Here is a 13,799-nt window from a genome sequence, read left to right as displayed (position 1 = left end):
CCAAAGTCAAAAGAGAAAATTCTGCAAGCAGCATGTGACCTACAAAGGCAAAGTCATCAAGCTGACTTCTCAGATGAAACATTATAAGCCAGAGGAAGTGGGTTCCCCCATTCAATCTTTTCAGACAAAATACCTGCCAGCCTAGGATTCTGTATCTTACAAAACTAAGTAGCATATTTGATGGAAAAATCAAATCTTTTACTGACAAGCAAACATTTGAGGAAATTTGCCACTACAAAACCAGCTCTGCAGGAAATATTCAGACTACTACTTTATGCAGACCAATACAACGGACCACCAGCAAAGTAAAGACTCTGAAAGCTAAAGGACAAAGCCTAGCTTCCACAATGGATCAAGTGATTAAAAAAAAAAAAAGGCAACAGACCTCCACAAAACAAGTTGAATAGGAATTCACGCCACTTATCAATTCTCTCAATAAACATGAATGGGTTGAATTCCCCACTGAAGAGGCATAGGCTGGCTAACCAGATAAAAAAGTATTAGCCAAGTCTATGCTATCTTCAGGAAATACATCTAACCCCAAAGGACAAAATAAGACTCAGGGAGAAGGACTGGAAAACAATCTCATTGGAAAAAAATACTGGAAAACAGTATTTCAGGCAAATGGAAATAAGAAGAAAGCTGGAGTTGCAATCTTATTTGCAGATACAATTGGCTTTAAAGCAATGAAAGCAGAGAAAGATAAAAATGGACACTATATACAGGTCAAGGGAACAACACAACAAGATGACATTTTGATTCTAAATATTTAGGCACCAAACTTAAACACTCCCAGATTTATAAAACAAACTCTACTTGGTATGAACAATATGATAACCTACACCATAATTACTGGGGACTTCAATATTCCACTCACAGAAATGGACAAATTCTCCAAAAAGAAACTAAACAAAGAAATGATGATGGACTTAAACACAACACTAGAACAAATGGGCTTAACAGACATACATAGAACATTTCACCCCAATACTACTGAGTATACTGAGTATATATTCTTCTCATAATTCTCCTAAATTGATCATATCCTAGGACACAAATCAAACCTCAACAAATTTAAAAGAAAAGAAATTATGCCTTGCATCTTTATGAACCACAATAGAATAAAAGTAGAACTCAACTCCAACAGACACCTTCATCTGCACACAAAGTCATGGAAACTAAACTTAGTCAAGGAGGAGATAAAGAAACAAATTATTAGATTTTTCAAACAAAATAACAACAAAGTCACAAACTATCAAAACCTGTGGAATACAGCAAAAATATCTCATTTGATGCCCACATCCAGAAAACAGAAATGTTTCTTTCCATCCTCAAAGAAATGGAAAAGGAAGAACAATCCAATCCCAAACCTAGCAAAAGAAAAGAAATAATCAAAATTAGAACTAAATGAAATTGTGAACAATTCAGAAAATTAAAAAAATTAAGAAAATTTACATTCTTGTTACAAGAAATGTAACAATTAAGAAAGTTAACAGAACAAAATGTGGGTTCTTGAAAAGATAAATAAAATTGATAAGCCATTGGCTAGATTAACTAGAAACAGAAAAGCAAGATAAGCTCAGAGACAAAAAAAGGGGGAAATAACAACAGATACCACAGAGACAGAAAAGATCTTCACTGAATACTACAAAAAAACTCTATGACCTAAAAATTGAAAACATGGAGGAAATGGACCAATTCCTGGCCTACTTCCCTAGACTCAACCAGGAATAAATAGAATTCTTAAATAGACCAATATCAAACACTGAAATTGTAACAACTATAAAAAAGCTTCCATGGTGGCTCACACCTATAATCCTAGCACTCTGGGAAGCTAAGGTGGGTGGATTGCCTGAGCTCACAGGTTTGATACCAGCCTGAGCAAGAGCAAGACCCCATCTCTAAAATAGCTAGGCATTGTAGTGGGCACCTATAATCCCAGTTACTGGGGAGGCTGAGGCCAAAGAACAGCTTGAACCCAAGAGTTTGAGGTTGCTTTGAGCTGACACCAAGGCACTCTACCAAGGGTGACAAAGTGAGACTCTGTCTCAAAAACAAACAAACAAAAAGATCCCAACAAGAAAAAGTCCTGGACCAGATGGTTTCACACCAGAATTCTACCAAACCTTCAAATAAGAGCTCCTACTTATATGGCAGAATCTATTCCAAAACATTAGAAGGATGGAATTCTTCCCCAATTCTTTCTATGAAGCAAATATCATCCTGATATCAAAACCAGAAAAGGACACAACAAAAAAAGAAAACTACAGATCAATTTCATTAATGAATATTGATGCAAAAAATTCTCAAGAAAATTTTACCAAACAGAATTCAGCTTACATTAATAAATAATTCATCATGACCAAGTGAGCTTCACCCCTGGAATCATCAAGCATGGTTCAATATACACAAATCCGTAAATGTAATTCACCACATAAACAGAAGTAAAACTAGAAATCGTATGATCCTCTCATAGATGCAGAAAAAGCCATCTGACAAAATTCACATCCTTTTTTGACAAGAACACAAGAAAATTGGTGAGATGGGACATTTCTTAAACTGATAGAAGCCATCTACATCAAACAACCAATATAATACTGAATGAGGAAAAGCATTTCTGCTTAAAACTGAAATCAGACAAGGATGCCTGCTATCACCATTACTATTCAACATAGTGCTGGAAGTCCTAGCTAATGCAATCAAGCAAGAGAAGAATATCAAGTGTATCCAAATTGGAACAGAGGAAGTCAAACTATCATTCTTTCCTGATATGATCTTACACATAGAAAATCCCAACAATTCAACCATGAGACTCCTGGAAGTCATCAAGAAATACAGCAACATCTCGGCATATTAAATCAGTGTTCACAAATCAGTAGCCTTCATAAATGCCAACGTCAGGCAAGTTGAAAATCAAATCAATGATATACCCTTCACAGTAACAGCAAAGAAAATTAAATACTTGGAAATATGCTTAACTAAGTATGTGAAGGATCTCTATAGAGAGAACTATGAAATACTGAGTAAAGAAACTGCAGAAAAGGAAGGCACCTGGCAGGAGGAAGGAGGGCAATTGGTGAGATCTCATCTATCATACACAAGGTGAGGGTGTTCAGCACACCCGCTGGGTGAAGGGCTCTACTACAACTTTAATTTTACAGTAGTATTGAAAACAAGGTAACCTAAAAATGTGTACCCTCGTATTAATTTTTAAAAAAAGAAAGAAACAAACAAATAGCAGAGGGTGTTAACAGATGGAAAAACATACCAAACTCATGGCTAGGAAGAATCAACATTGTTAAAATGTCTGTAATACCAAAGTAATCTATAGATTTAATGTAATACCCATTAAAATTTCAATGTCATACTTCGAAAATCTCAAAAAAATAGTTCTATGGTTTATACAGAACCAGAAAAAAACCTCAAATAGCCAACATAATTCTACAAAGAAGCAATCTAGAGGCATCGCCTTACCAGACTTTGGGTTATACTACAAGTCTATATATAGTGATCAAAACAGCATGGTACTGCCATAAAAACAGAGACATAGATCTATGAACAGAAAAAAGAATGCAGAGATGAAACCAGCCTCAAAAATCATCTGATTTTTGACAAAGCAAACAAAAGCATACACTGGGGGACAGAATCTCTATTTTAAAATGGTGCTGGGAAAACTGGCTAGCCACATGTAAAAGACTGAATTTAGACCCACACCTGTCACCACTGATGAAAATTAACTCATTACAGATAAAAGATTTAAATCTAAGAATGAGACTATAAAAACTCCAGAAGAAAGTGTGGGAAAAACTCATAATAATATTGGCTTTGGGAAAGAATTTATGAGGAAGACCCCAAAGGCAATCACAGCAACAGCAAAAATAAAGGGAACCTGATAAAGTTAAGAAGTTTCTGCACAGCTAAGGACACAATCAACAAAACAAAGAGACAACCTTCAAAGTGGATGAAGATTTTGCATGCAAAGAACTCAAGCAAATCAACAACAAAAAAGAACAAATGACCATATTAAAAACTAGGTAACAGACAGGAACAGAACTTTTCTCTTGAGGACAAATGGCTGACAAACACATGAAAAAAATGTTCATTGTCTCTATAAGAGAAATGCAAATTAAAACCACCTTGAGATATCATCACCCTAATGATAGATAATGGCCCACATTATAAAGTCCCAAAGCAACAGGAGCTGGTGTGGGTAAGAAGAGAAGGGAACACTCATGCAGTGTTAGTGAAACTGGAAATTGGTACAACCTTTATGCAAAGTAGCATGGAGAGTCCTCAAAGAAATAAAAGTAGACTTTCCATTTGATCTTGCAATCCCATTACTAGGTATCCACACAAGACAAAAAAGTCATTTTACCATTTGCACTCAAATGTTTATAGCAGCCCAATTCACAATTGCAAAGATGTGGACAACCCAAATGCCCTTCAACCCATGAATGGATTACTAAACTGTGGTATACGTATACCATGGAATACTATTCAGCTATAAAAACATGGAGATTTAGTATATCTTGTAACAACCTGGATGGACAGGGAGAACACTCTCCTAAGTATGATGGAAAAACAAGCATCACATGTCCTCAATACTAAATTGAATCTAGGAGAATAACAACTAAGTGCTAACTTAAGAGAAAAGCTCAATGAAATTCAAGAAGAAGGGGATGGTTCGGCAAGTTTCCATAAAAAGGGAACAATTCGTGAGCACATGGCATGCTTCCTGGGTGAAGAAAACAACTGCAACTCAGACTTTACCTTACACATGCAAACAACGGAGCCTAATCACTGGTACCCTCACATTGATCTGAAATTTTAAAAAAGAAAAGAATTCTAAGAAAAATAAACTAAAATCACGGTTTTTTTTAACATCTGTATAAGTCTACATGTCATCAGCAAAGCCAACCATGTCCCCTTACTTAGTTCCTTTTTTGTCATGTGGCAGCAGTTATTCCTTTCTTCATGTTAGCCAGAAAATTTTTCCAACCCAAATAGACCAGATGAATCAAAAAGCCGTCATGCTCAGATTTTTTGAAAGGGAATGTTCACTAGAGCAGTTTCAGTGAATTTTTCAGAAATTAATTGAGCCATTAACCTCCAGGCTGTAGGCAGATTAATGGCGCCCAATGATGCCAGTTCTAACTTGTGGAACCTGTGAATATGTTACTTTATATGGCAAAAAGGTTTCTACCAGTGTGATTAAATGAGAAGCCTGAGACAGATTATTCTTCATTAGCCAGGTGTGTCCAATGTAATCACAGTGTCCTTAAAAGTGGGAGACTTGGGAGACTGAGTCAGGCGACCCGCTTGAGCCCAGGAGTTGGAGGTTGCTGTGAGCTGTGATGCCACAGGACTCTACCCAAGGGGACAGCTTGAGGCTCTGTCTCAAAAAAAAAGAAGTGGAAGGCAGAGACAGAAGAGTATCAGAGAGAGAAGAGATACAACAACAGAAGCAGCATCAGAGAGAGTCCCCAAAAAGACTTAAAGCCATCTCAATACCTTGATTTTAGAGAGACTGATGTCAGACTTGTGAAACACAGAACTATAAAATAGTAAATCTGAACCAATGTAGTGTTTCAAGCCACTAAATTCATGGTTATTGCAACAATAGGAAATGAATGTACAGTAGACACCCGAACAACATGAGTTTGAACTGTGTGGGTTCTCTTACACACTGATATTCTTCTGCCTCTGCAACCCATGAGACAATAAGGTTAACCCATCCTCTTCCTCCTTCTCCTTAGTCTACTCAATATTAATACAAGGATGAAGATCATGGTGATTATCCATTTCCACTTAATCAATGTATGTATTTTTTCTTTATGATTTTCTTAATAACACTTTCTTCAACTTACTTCTTTATAAGAATACAATATAATATAATATGTAGAACACACAAAATATGTATTAACTAATTGTTTATGTTACCAGTAAGGCTTCTAATCAATAGTAGGTGATCAGTATTACCTACTATTGATTAGTAGGTATTGTTAGGGAGTCAAAAGTAGTTATACTTGAATTTTGTTGGGGGGGGGTCAGCATGCCTTAACTCCTGAGTTGTTTGAGGGTCAACTGTAGTAACAAATTTCAATTAATTTGTCTCTGGCCACACCTCCAACATTCTGAAATACTAATCGCTCCTTTGTCAGTTGGTGTTGCCCACATATTTTTTAAGCAAGCTCTTCATTCCAATATATGCACTAATGATGAAATTTTCAATATATAATGCTTACCATTACACATTTGACGCAGATACTGCTTCAGATATCACTTAAGTGCTACCCTAGTACAAAGGCTCATAATGAACTATGCATAAATTCCTCTTGGGATGGAATTCTACAACTAGCTCTTCGCCCAGCCATCATGCAATCTAGCGTTGTTATAGTTCGTAAGGGGATGCTGCCAGATAGCACATGAGATAACAGAACAAGTTACATCAACTATTTATTAGTGTCTACTAGAATGAAATCAGATTAACCTAATAGGAAATGTATGTCACAGAATCATGATTACCTATTATGCTGTCCTCTTCTGAGTGATGACAAACTAATATTTTAATAGTTCAGACTTAAGATTATCTGACATCCTGATGATTCTCAAAGGTTATTTCCTCTTAATTAACAAGGCTACTTTCAACCAATGAATAATAGATTTAAGGACCATTAAAAAAGATATGTACCATAAAAACACCAATGACCCTATTATGACATTGGCCAACTAAATGATATCTCTACAATGTGACCTACATTAGGCCAGGTTAATGCAAAACTCTTTTAATGGATTTTTTAACTTTGGCAAATGTTTATTCCCAACTCTTTTCAAGTTTCAAGATCATGTCTAGTTTCTTGGCATTCTTTTCCTCCTAAAAGTGACATGTAAGGTGCTTTTCACATTGTAGTGAAATCAAATCCTTTTGTATTAATTTACTATATATAATAGAAAGACATCATGAAATCATGATTTGGAAACAATGTTATATGTTGTTTCTGGCCTTCCCAATCCAAGTATTTTCTATTTCTTTGTTTTGTTTTGTCTCTTGTGATTTGTGAAGAAAAAGAATACACAATTAACTTCTTTTAGATCTAATATCTTTCTCTGGCAAATGGCCTCACTTTTAACAGCTCACCAATGCCTACAGAATAAAATTCCAAATTCTAAGCCTATGACTCCAAACATCACACAAGCTGACCCTCCTTCCTCCACAAACTGTGCACTCAGGAGCCTTCGAAAACAACCTTCCCTCTGTCTGCTCAAGCTGATATTCCTTTCCTTTTCTTTTCCTCTCCATTTATGTAAATTCCTTCTTTCCTTCTAGGCACTGTTCGAATAAGATTCGCACATGACCTCTTTTCCCTTCTTCCCTAACCACCCTCTGAATTCAGAACACTTTGCACTTTCCCCATTTTGATACATTAGTTAACTTAACATATAACTATGTCTTTTCTCCTCAGCTATACAATAAAAAGGGGCCATGCTTCTTTGTATACTCCACATCACTTGGCCCACTGACTTGCATAGTTATGTAGACATTCAATAAATATCTGCTGATTAACACAAGAATTGGAAGATAGGAATACACCTGTATTGTGAGTTAAATCTATGTTTTATTACCTGTAAATGCTAAGCTTCAGAGGATACTTATTTAACTCACAGCACACAGGAAGCCATGCCATAATAAGTCACGTTATAACTGACCTCTATTTCTATGTAATCAGGCTTGTCAACCACTGCAGGTCACATTTATCGGTATTAGCCAAAATTTCCTCAAAAAAAGCCCCTTCAGACGGCGCCCATAGCTCAGTGGGTAACACGCCTGCCACACACACTGAGGCTGGCAGGTTTGAACCCAGCCCAGGCCAGGCCAGCTAAAACAACAACGACAACTGCAACAACAACAACAAAAATAGCTGGGCATTGTGGCGGGCACCTGTGGTCCCAGGTACTTGGGAGGCTGAGGTAAGAGAATCACTTGAGCCCAAGAGTTTGAGGTTGCTGTAAGCTGTGATGCCACGGCACTCTACCCAGGGCGACAGCTTCAAACTCTGTCTCAAAAAAAAAAAAAAAAGCCCTTTCTATCCTCCTCAAATAGGTTAGGTTCCCTGCTCACATGTACCCATAACATCATTCTCCTCTTTCATTACTGTATTACCCTGTAATCATTTCTTCACTGCCTGAAACACCATTCCTTGCCTCTAACTGGAATGCAGGTTTCATGAGCACAAAGGCCAAATCTACCTCGTTCATCACTATATCCTCAGTGCCTAATTATACAGTAGCTAATCAATCATCTCTCCCTCCCTAGGTAAGCAGTCAAACAAGATGCATCACTGGCTTCCAAAGCCTCAAATAGCAGTTCTGGTCATCTGATAGAAAACAGGGCTAGTCACTCTGCTCCAAAGCACCTCTCACCTGAACAAGTTCCATTTTTTGCATTTTTTTCAAATACCTAAGATTGACTTAAATGGTCATTTAGTTCACGTATAACATGACACAAATGCCACAATCTCAGATGTTTTAGGCTCTTTCACATTAATTCAGCCTACAGGTCAAGATGCAAACAGTGGAAATATATCCATTCAATTTACAAGAATTCAACTATTTTCAGCAAAGGGAAAGGAAAAAAATGATTCACATAGTTCCAGAGACTCTGCAAACCATTCCACTCGGTCACTGTATGCTTCACGGTGAGCATGGAATAGGAGACGGACAGTTTCTCTTCTTTCAGTTAGTCTCAGTTCCTCTGTGCCTCATACACAAGCAATCTACTTCACTGGTGCTCAAAACAACAGTGTGCTGTTCCAACATGGAGCAAAAACTACGTTGGACTTCCTGAGAGACCATATATGTCAGCCTCTGATATGACTCCAAGGGTACTTTTCTAGAGTACTTTGAGGATACTCAATTTTCACCTTACTCATGGACTTTAGAAACAAAGCCTGTGTTAGATGTGACAGTACTACCTACTGGGATGGGCTGCTTACTTGACCCTAGAATTTCTTTCCAAGAATAAACACAATTATGTAACTAATTCACATAACCCACAGTGCTTGGGGCTGCCATAATGAAAAAACCCAAACCTCTCTGTTTCTCTTGGTAAATACCTAATTGAAATGAGTGATCATTTAAACTTAGGAAGTATATATAGAACAACAAATGTTAAAAAAGAACAGTGGGGGGAAGGAATAGTTCCTTAAGTTTTTATTACTATGAGTCTCTCTTGAAAGATCCACCCCAGTCTCATAGAACGCCTCATAAAAAGCACCTGGGCCTTATGTGGGCCCTCTGTAGGAGGTGGATTCTTATAGGTTAAATACACAAAAGATAGTATTCTACTCAATTATAGGCTAAGATGATGGCCTTCTTTATTAATTTCCAATTAATTAAACTGTCATCTCAATTTCTCTTGGTTGGGTTTGGTCAAGAAGGTCGTTGAGTCACAAGAGATTTTTTTTTTTTTTTGAAAGAGCAAGAGGACACTGGAAGCTTCTTGCTAAACTGCAAAGGAAAAAACAAAGGTTACAACAACCCAGCACCATCACCATCTTTGCTTTACAATACTGCTTCTACTCCACTCCAACCACATGATTTTGGCAGCAGTGGCAAGCAAGAAACCTATCTGCCTCCAGAAGAGTAGTCACATGACATTCTTGTGTACAATCTAGCCAATCACGGTCCTTTCCTGGAATTGTAAATACTAGAGGAAGGAGTTTTCTCTTCACTCTGGGCTGCTTAAGCTTGAATGATGTAACTTATGAACTATCCGTAGTCATGTCTTTTATGCACAGTCAGGCACCACTTATTTCAGTCAACCACGTACCACATATACAATGGTGGTTCCAGAAGATTACATATAATGGAGCTGAAAAATTCCTATCACTGACATAGCTGACATAATGTCATACCACAGAGCATTACTCACATGTTTGTAGTGATGCTGGTGTAAACAAACCTACTTCACTACCAGTAGAATAAAAATATAGCACATACAATTATGTATAATACCTAGTAATGGATAATGATAATAAGCAACTGTGTTACTGGATTATGTATATACTATAATGTACTTTTTATTGTTATTTTACAGTGCACTCCTCCTACTTATTTTTTTTTTTTAAGGTAACTGTAAAACACCCTTAGGCAGGTCCCTCAGGAGATATTCCAAGAGAAGACCTCTATATCACAGGAGAGGACAGCTCCACGTCTCTTATTGCTCCTAAAGACCTGCCTGTGGAACAAAATATGGAGGCGGAAGAGATACGACAGTGCCATGTACTGGGATGGGCTGCTTACTTGACCCTAGAATACTGATAATCCTGACCCTGTGGTGGCCTATTTAATGTTTGTATTTGTGTATCAGTTTTACCAAAAAAAGCTTAAAAATAAAATTTAAAAAAAATGTAAACAGAGAAAAAGTTAATATAAGGATATAAAGAAAATATTTTATACAGCTGTACAATAATGTCTATTTTAAGCCAAGTGTTATTGCTACAGAGTCAAGAAGTTTTTAAAAATTAAGAAGTTTATAAAGTAAAACAGTGACAGTAAGCTAAGGTTAATTTACTATTGAAAGAAAAAAATGATAAATTTAGTGTAGCCTGATGTACAGTAATGTCCTAGACCTTCATATTCACTCACCACGCATTCACTGATTTACCCACAGCAACTTCCAGTCCTACAAGCTCCATGTATAGTAAGTGCCCTGTCAAGGTGTACCATTTTTTATATTTTAAACTGCAATTTTATCGTACCTTTTCTAGGTTTAGATACACAAATACTTATTATTGTGTTACAGTTGCCTACAGTATTCAGTGTAGTAACACGCTGTACAAGTGTGTAGACTACAAGAAATAGGCTATTCCATATAGCCTAGGTACATAGCTAGCTACCTAGGTACATAGGAGACCATATAGCCTTGGTCTCCTACGCTGTTCAAAGGACAAGAAAAATGACTGTCTCAGAATGTATACCCTAAGCAATGCATGACTGTATAAGGACAGAATGAGGCTTGCAATTAGAGAAGCAGAGATAGGGAACTGAGGAATCAGTGGTCCTTTAGATAAAGGAAGAGATAAGAACATCATTGAGTCCCTGAAGTTAGAGACATCCCTGCCCTTTCTAGGTTTGTGAGCTGATAAATCTCTCTACTTAAGATCACCTGAACTGAGTTTCTGTCACTTGCAATAGAGAGAACCCTGACTAAAAAAAGTGCAACTGTTACCAGAAGTAATTCATAATAAAGAGAAATCTAACATAAATCTGTAGTTCCTGGCTAAAACACAGAATGCACTTACGTGTTACATAGAATGAAGACAATCTAAACATTAATTCAAGATACAGTTAAGAACAGAACAGACTGATCCTACAAATATATATATAGTTATAGGCCGGGCACGGTGGCTCATGCCTGTAATCCCAGGATTCTGGGAGGCTGAGAAAGGTGGATTGCTTAAGCTCAGGAGTTGAGACCAGCCCAAACAAGAGGAAGACCATCTCTACTAAAAACAGAAAAACTAGTGCTGTGCATTAAGGCAGGTGCCTATAGTCCCAGCTATTGAGCAGCTGAGGCAAGAAGACTGCTTAAGCCCAAGAGTTTGAGGCTGTTGTGAGCCATGATGCCCAGTACTCTACCCAGGGGGACAGTGTGAGACTTTGTCTCAAAAAAAAAAAAAAAAAACCAAAACAATGGTTGAAACGTTTGTAAAACAGCAGGATATAACTAAGAATCACCAAAATGTCCCCTGGAAAATAGAAAACATCCATCTGTTGATGATAACCTAGATACAAAGGAAATACATTAAGAAAAATCAACATATTATTCTGTTAGAGCTCTGGAAAGAATTATCTCACATGTAACTATGACTGGTTGACCATGACCAGAAATGTTTCCCACTTTTTACTACATGGAACAGGCCAGCTATTACGAGAAGATTCAAAACCTATCCTCTGCTTCAATTTAACCATGTCTTACACAAGTTAAGTGGAGCTCCTCCAACCCCATTTAGATATATCTCACTCATTGTCACGCACACACAGCCAAATAACGTAATTATCTCACAGATATCTGGACTAGGGTTAACATCACAAGCTAACATCCATGCTTGTTTTGCTCAGTCTGGGTTTTTTTTCTTTCTTTTTAAAGAGGGGAGAGAAGAGTGTGGTAGAGGGTGAGTAGAGCAGAGGACACAGACTTCTGTCCATTCTAATAAGGAGTGGAGGAGATGGAGGGGGCCTGACCAGTTAAAAAAAAAAAAAAAGGCACCCAGTTGTTCTTGATAACCCCGGGTCATGGAACCTCTCACTGACCCTGCCTCATCCCACCCTACCCTTTGAAGCACACGTATTTGGTACACTCAAACACTCTAGGCAGCGCTTCCCTCCCTCCCCAAGTGCGCTTTGGAGAACTAATGAAAGTACAGGAGCCACTTTTCAGGCGGTTGTCCTCATTCTGGGGCACACTTTGCAGGCGAAGACAAAGTGGAACCAGTCTCAAAGGTTGAGCACTAATCCTAAGAGGTGGACGCCCCATCTAATCCTCCTCGGAGAATGGCGGAGTCTACAGTACTTGTTCCCAAGGCCGGAAAGGCGGGCTGCCCACCTGTTCCGCCCGGGAAGTAGGGGAGCGAGTGTCACCCGCCTCCTCGTCTCACAACGGTGGGTAGCGGGCACACCTGTCCCTCAGTTTCACATTCATTTGAAACCAAAAGTGGAAACTACCTGGCCCAGTTCCGGGCCACATGCAGTACACGCCCCTCCACCCCAAACTAAACACCGCCCGGCCGGCGTCACAGCTGATCTCTGTCAGCTCCAGAGATCGCGCCGCCGTCGCGTGGGGCAAGGGGCCGGGGCTCAGAGACCTAGCGCGCGCTCTACTCTCACCCTTAGTTCAGCCCCTTCGTCCTGTCACTTCCCCACGAATTCAGAAGATTCGTTACCGGAGCTAGCAGCCATTCCGGTCCAGGACCCCCGGCCCACGTGACGCACCCCCGCCCCGCTCTAACCTCGCGCACGCGCAGTAGCTACCACTAGCGGCTACACTTCCGCTTTCCTCGTCTCACCTCCCTCCCTCCTGGGCGGTCCGCGCCTCTAAACCCGCCCCTTAAAGTGATAGCCCATCTCACCCCTTAGAGTAAATAAATGGATGATAAATCAGGACCTGGAGAGTGGAGATGTCAGAGGAGGAGCACAGACTAATAAATAGCACTCCTTTTTTTTTTTTTTTTTTTGGAGACAGAGCCTCAAGCTATTGCCCTAGGTAGACTGCTGTGGCGTCACAGCTCACAGCAACCTCCAGCTTCTGGGCTCAAGCTGATTCTCCTGCCTCCGCCCGCCAAGTAGTAGGGACTACAGGCGTCCGCCACAACGCCCAGCTGTTTTTTGGTTGCAGCCGTCATTGTTGTTTGGTGGGACTGGATTTGAACCCGCTAGCTCAGGTGTACGTGACTGGCGCCTTAGCTGCTTAAGCCACAGGTGCCGAGCCTAAATAGCACTCCTTTAGGAGAGAGGAGAAAGTCTCTTCCAGCCTATGAATTCCTCTAATAAATTCAGCCCGTGAGTTCATCTGGCCTTTAAAAAAGTGAACCTATTTGCAACCAGACCAGAAAGGGCAGTTGATTCCCTGGCTTTTGGAGTTTGAAATCAGTAAAATATATATATTTTTTCTTTTTTTGACCGAGGCTGGGTTTAAACCCACCACCTCCAGTATGTGGGGCTTGCACCCTACTCCCTGAGCCACAGGCATGGCCCAGTAAAATACATTTTTAAGCCTTTTTTTTTTTTTAAAGAAAGAC

At 39.0% G+C, this 13,799-nt stretch overlaps 1 protein-coding gene across 1 annotated transcript in view; it reads right to left on the bottom strand.

Annotated features, from left to right (window-relative positions):
* VPS8 (VPS8, CORVET complex subunit) overlaps positions 1–13,036 on the bottom strand; it is a 271,667-nt gene extending 258,631 nt beyond the window's left edge. The window contains exon 1 of the mRNA XM_023508657.1: positions 12,945–13,036. The gene's annotated coding sequence lies outside the window, so the exon portion shown is untranslated. The remainder of the gene's footprint in view (positions 1–12,944) is intronic.
* Between the last annotated feature and the right edge of the window lie 763 nt (positions 13,037–13,799).

Source organism: Otolemur garnettii, unplaced genomic scaffold, assembly GCF_000181295.1.
Source record: "Otolemur garnettii isolate 467f Iridium unplaced genomic scaffold, OtoGar3 scaffold00263, whole genome shotgun sequence".
Classification (NCBI taxonomy): Eukaryota; Metazoa; Chordata; class Mammalia; order Primates; family Galagidae; genus Otolemur; species Otolemur garnettii.
The sequence above is the reverse complement of the archived record's forward strand: the minus strand, read 5'-3'. Positions and strand labels throughout refer to the sequence as shown.